General features: G+C 42.8%; 1 protein-coding gene across 4 annotated transcripts in view; it reads right to left on the bottom strand.

Moving 5' to 3' along the window:
• Window positions 1-1,846, bottom strand: part of fermt2 (FERM domain containing kindlin 2) — a 43,294-nt gene extending 41,448 nt beyond the window's left edge. For all 4 annotated transcript variants that reach the window (XM_042337982.1, XM_042337980.1, XM_042337979.1 and 1 more), the window contains exon 1: window positions 1,554-1,846. The gene's annotated coding sequence lies outside the window, so the exon portion shown is untranslated. The remainder of the gene's footprint in view (window positions 1-1,553) is intronic.
• Window positions 1,847-6,344: the final 4,498 nt, after the last annotated feature.

Genomic DNA, 6,344 nt, shown 5'->3' on the forward strand with positions numbered 1-6,344 from the left:
AGAGGGGGAGAGAGAGAGGGAGACAGGGAGAGGGGGAGAGAGAGAGGGAGACAGGGAGAGGGGGAGAGAGAGACAGGGAGAGGGGGAGAGAGAGATGGAGACAGAGAGAGGGGGAGAGATGGAGACAGAGAGAGGGAGAGAGAGGCAGAGAGAGGGAGAGAGAGAGACAGAGAGAGGGAGAGACAGAGAGGGATTGGGATGTTTGCTCAGGACCTGTTCAAAATATTTTGTTCAAATCAAAAGAAACCTTCAAAACGTCCCCCCAAAAAATCACTAAGTTTACCGGGGGGGGGGGGGGGGGGGGGACTACACTGTCCAACCGAAAAGGTCGACGTCTTTGAATAAGTGATATTCCCTGTTTTATAACGATTCCAACTAAGTCATACACCAACCCCCCTCCCCCCCACACACATACACACACCCCCACACCCCCCCCACACACATACACCCCCCCAAACACACCAACCACCCTCCCCAAACACACACACATCCCCACACACCCCCCCACACACACACCCCCCCCCCAAACACACACACATTCCCCCCCCACACACACCCACACACATACACCCTCCCAAACACACCAACCACCTTCCCCCCCACACATACACATACCCCCACACACATACACCCTCCCAAACACACCAACCACCCTTCCCCCACACACCCCCCACCCAAACACACATACACCCCCCACACACACACTCCCCCCCACACACACATACACCCCCACACACATATACACCCCCCCCCACACACACACACATATACACCCCCCCCACACACACACTATACACCCCCCCCACACACACACACATATACACCCCCCCCGACACACACACACCCCACACACACACATATACACACACCCCCACACACACATATACACCCCTCCACACACACACACCCACATATACACCCCTCATACACACATACACCACCCCCACATATACAGCCCCACACACACACATATACCCCCCATCACTGCTTGAGTTGAGCAGAAGGACACACACACACACACAGAGCCTCTCTCTCTCTCTCCTCTCCCTCCGCGCTCTCCCCCTGAGCCTCAAATGCAACGGCACAGTTGGCGGTGTTCACAGATCTCCCGCTGCCCCACTTGTCCCGAGTAAGAGCGGGTCCCGGGGGCACAGCTCCTGATCGCAGACTTTCTGCCCCTTTCGGAAAGTGACCCGCGGCTGTTCGCTGGTCCACTGCTGTTGCAGAGAGGAAAATAAAAGCCGTGGACCCTATATATACACATATATATACACACACACATATATACACACACACATATATACATATATACACACACTCTCTCTCTCTCACACTCATTTACCTTCGCTTTAAAGAGGGGGGAAAAAAAGCTGCTTCAAAGGACGGCGCCTGGAGGGTAACAGCAATAGCAGAGGAGGGGGTGAGGGGAGGAGGAGGGGTAGTGGTGGTGGGGGGTGAGGGTGGGGGTGAGGGGGTGAGGGTTGGGGTGGGGGTGAGGGGGAGGGGGTGAGGGTGAGGGGGTGGGGGTGAGGGATGCAATGCACAGGTCTTACTGTTGCAGTGGCAGTGGCTGTGGTGCTGTGTGTGTGGTTCGGGGCTGTGCTAATGGAGTCCTTGTCTCGGCTTTGCTTCTCCTCCGCTCCTCTTCAACCAACGTCACTCTCTCGGACTCGGACTCGCCTTAAAGTCCAATCTGAGCCGCGCCGCCTCTCCCTCCCCTTTCCCTTTCCTTTCCTTTTCCTTTTCCTTCCCTCCTTCCCTCTCCCCTCCTCTCTGCTGCTCACACTCGCCGCTCCATGGTTTGCTTTGATTTTTTTTTGCTTTCCCTCCTCCACCTCTCTCTCTCTCTCTCTTTTGCTCTCACTCACTCCCTCTCTCCCTCTCTCTTTATTTCTCTCTCTCCCTCTCTCTGTCTGACTGTCTGTGTTGAAGGAAAGCGTTTTGCTTTCAACGCTCCTTTTGGGTTGTAATCTCTCTCCCTCTTTTCCTCCCTTCCTCCCTCTTTCTCTCTCTCTCTCTCTCTCTTTTCCTCCCTCTCTCTCTCTTTCCCTCTCTCTCTCTCTCTTTTCCTCTCTCTCTCTCTCTCCCCCCACAAACAACAAAGCCTTTTATGGCAATGCAGAGGGAGAACGAAGAGAAGCAGCGCCACGCATTCGGGCCTCACTCTCCGAAGGGACGGCCACTGGGATCCATCCCGTTATTGTGCAGCAGTTTTTCCCCTCAACCCCAACCATTGGGGTGTGTGTGTGTGTGTGTGTGTTGGGTGCATACGTGTATGTTCACACACACACACACTCACCCACTCACCCACACCCACAGATATATATATATATATATATATATACGGTATAAATATATCTTATTTCACGAATGCTTCTTCCAGACGTCTCCCGAACGCTTCGCGGAATACACCGTTAAAGTGAATTGACTGTATATCTCGCGGGCGCAGACCCGGCAGCAAATCTTGGCCCGCGGCGGGGTCCCCCACGAACAGTGGCGGATTGAGTGACCGCATTTTTTTTTACACACACGGTTATATACACACACACACACATATATGTATATTTGTACATAGAGCACAACAATTTTGCGTTGTGTTTTTTTTCGCGCGCGTATCAAATGCTGCGAAGTTTAGCCATCCCACTATTCCTGTTTCTCCCTCCCCGTCCCCCAAAGGATTGTTGTTATCTTCCCCGCCGAAAAAAAAATCTTAATAAAACACTTTTGTTTCAAGTGTCACCATTTCCTTTCCCGAAATCTGTCGTTTTGGTTTTTTTTTGTTTGCTCGCGACATCGAAGTAGAGCCAAGGTGCCTGAAATGCAAGTTCAGTTCTCGCTCAAAGCTTCAAAGCAGCGTACACTACACGACAGGGAAAGATTGCAGTTTGATTACCATGAAATACCCGAGGCTCGGGAATCGATTATTCACCTGGCACCTGGAGGCTGAAAATATAATAATAATAATAATAATAATCCTTGTATTTGATATAGCGCCTTATCACGTCTCCGAGACGTCTCAAAGAGCTTCAGAAAATACACTGTAAAGTAAAATATACTGTAAAGTGACTGTATATTTTGTGGGCGAAACGCGGCAGATAAAATTGTGCATAGCAGTGTCCCACAAACAACTCGTGGATTGAGCGATCATTTTTTTAATATATAGATCACAACAATTTTGCATCGTGTTTTTTTCACATGTATCAAAATGCTGCGAAACTGAGCAATCGCGTCCACTTACAATTATGTTGTTTTCATCATTCACTATTTTGGCACCTTCTCTGCATAAAATGAACAGGTTTAGGTGATAGATTGGTGAGATCAATCCTAACATTTCATCTTCTTGTGTAGTTGCCTATTATGTAGTCCAGTTTGACTCTTTTTTTCAAAGATAATTTGCTTGTGAAAGTTAGACTACTTTCCAACCACAGGGATAAAGATGATGGTTAGGTTGTTACGTTATGGATACTTTTGAATCAAAACAGCCTTTTTTTTTTGCGATGCTCATGTCTGCCACGCTGGAAAAACTAATTTATTTTTACCCTTAAAAAATGTAACAAAACAGCCTTGCACAAACTAAACATCATAACATGTGGATGGCTAAAGAATAGGAATAAACAATAGTGGGCAATGAGTAAGAATAACAATAATAGCTAAAGAATACAAATAACAATCATAAGAATCATAACAACAATATTTTAAGAATAGGAATAACAATAATAACTAAAGAAAAAGAATAAAAACGTAAAAGCTGAGACGGAGACCAATTCTCTAAGAACTACCGGAGTCTACTCAGTGAGTAGTTTCTCATTTTTGAGCATCATTTTTCCTTTGTTGCCATTTTTCCTCGTTTTGTTGGAAGCCAAAGTATTTCTTTTACTTTACCGAAATGTTACCTTTACGTAAGAGTGAATGAGGGGTTCCACCTAATAATAATAATCATAATCCTTATATTTGGTATAGCTGCATTCACATTGTCAAAATGTTTCACAGGATATAATGGAAAGTTGAATTGCTTTCTCCTGTTCCTATGAATATAAAATCACATATTGAATTGCAGACTGTACCACAACAGGTCATTCTGCTTAAGTGGTCCATGCTGGTTTTTATTATCCACATGAGCCAACACCCATTCTAATCCCCTCCCTTTCCCTTCTGTTCCCTTATCCTTCTTGTATGCATGTATGTGTATATATATATATATTTTTTTCTAAATAATATTTTAGCCTCATTCTTTTATTATATATTGGCAAAGCAAATTGTCATAATGAGCAACCACATGATTACCCTTTCTTATGTGCATTAATCACTTTATATTTAAGTACAGTTTGAAATGATTAACTCTATGCAAATCCCTTTTATCTGATTACATTTAGTCCCACTGGATTTTGTTTACACAAGAGCTACAGGTGGTGTTCAGAAATCCTAGCCCAGGACTGCTATTGCAAGAAAGGTAATAAATGGGATTTGGGTCATTTAGGATTGAAGCCTGAATGGGTTTGGACAGTCAAATTGAAAAGTCTAATAAAACCTGATATGATGAACACCGAAAGTGTGCTTTCATTTTTTTTTGCTTGTACAATTTGATCACTATTTTTTGTTACAAAAATGTTCTAACCTTCTTAACAATTTACATTAAATCTAGTTGATACAGAAGAACATATTTTCAATAGTTTTCACAAAAAAAATCACTGAAGGGATTTAATTATTTTGTGTAAAAAAATACTTAAGACAATGCAATGCAGCATGTAGAAATAAGCTGTAACACTAACAGCTCTGGACTAATGCTGTCATCTAGTGGTGATTGTTAGAATGTAAACTTCTGATTAGTTCAGGAGAAGGTTTTTTTGCACAATTTGAGGATCTATTAATGTTCATCTTCATATAAAAATATTACCAGCCCGAGTCCTCTAGAACAGCCAAATAAAAACAGCCATTTCAGTTACTGAGGCAAATGACTTGACATACAAACCACATATCATTTAATTAAGTATATTGTGGAGTTTAATTCTTTTGAGACGTCCACGCGATGTGAAAGGAACTACATAAATGTAAATTGTATTGGATTCAGCCCCAAGTTGGATGGTCTAGGCTGACATTTTGATTCACTGCTGGAGGAGTATTGCACTGTTGGAGACATTAAACTAAGGCCCCGTCCGCAGTTCTAAGGAGATGTTGAAGATCTCATGGCATTATTCAAAAAGGAAAAGGAGTTCTCCTGGGAATTGTCCTGGCTGACAAACCCCAAATAAAGTTGGCTATTTACTTCAATAGCTATTTGTGAGACATTGCTGCAAACAATGTGACTGCTACATTTGCCTACAAATACACAATCATGACACTTTACAGTAAAATCCTGTGAAGTGCTTGAAAATGTTTTGATGATAGGATAAAGCAAGGATTATTATCTTCTTCAAATAATCAAAAGTGCACCATAAGAAGTTATTCTGTTCATCGAGCCAAGCTTATAATAGCTCATGCACTGTAGCTAACTATAATCTCCCTGTTCTTTTAACTATTTTTTATTCAGTAATAGCTAGAAAGAGTGCTCATATAAACAACTTAACTGAAAGTAAGCCTTTTCTAGTCTAATTTATGTTGAGTGTGCTGTCCTGCAGATCCCAAACAACATGCACAACTTACACAAAGTTGAATCGTTGGCATTTGATCCACAATTACAATAATAATATTCACAAGAATGCTATAATTTGCGTGTTCTAAAGAAGTTTTATGAAAAACGGACAATATTTCAAAACAGTCAACCACGTTCAAATTGTTAAATTTGACATTTTCTCTAAGCTATTAAATGGCGGGATCCAAACTGAAACGAGCAATTTCTCGTCAATTTAGACCATGACCTTTAATGATCTTTGTTTTTTTAAAAAAATTCTTTCACCAGTATGAAGCAACTTTGGTAGGTGTTTACTTTCCCTGTGCTCAGGTCAACATTTGCAGCTCATTGCATTAACCCGTTCATATAGCAAATCTATTTTTGTAGCTCAGGAAGGAAATGTACGATTCCAAACTTAAGCAGGATCTTTGGATGAAACGTACGTACTGCTAGTTTTCCAGCCAGCTCAAAAGCATTCAGTAATTAGTGCATACAACTCACTTACTGTTTACATCATAACAAGCACCGAGCCCTATCTGACTGGATAGAGGGCAGATTATAAATGGTTAAAACTGGAGAAAACAATTCCTACTCGTGTGCATGGCACAAACTGGTCTGTTTTTTTTTAAAAAAACAAAGGTGAATGACTACACGAAAGTGTCCTTTGCAAGGCAAATGGAAGAGAAACCTATGTGAGTCGGAGTAAAAGTCAATACGTTAAGTTCTTAGATCTGCT

The sequence above is a fragment of the Callorhinchus milii genome, unplaced genomic scaffold (assembly GCF_018977255.1).
Source record: "Callorhinchus milii isolate IMCB2004 unplaced genomic scaffold, IMCB_Cmil_1.0 Scaffold9, whole genome shotgun sequence".
NCBI classification, from domain to species: Eukaryota; Metazoa; Chordata; class Chondrichthyes; order Chimaeriformes; family Callorhinchidae; genus Callorhinchus; species Callorhinchus milii.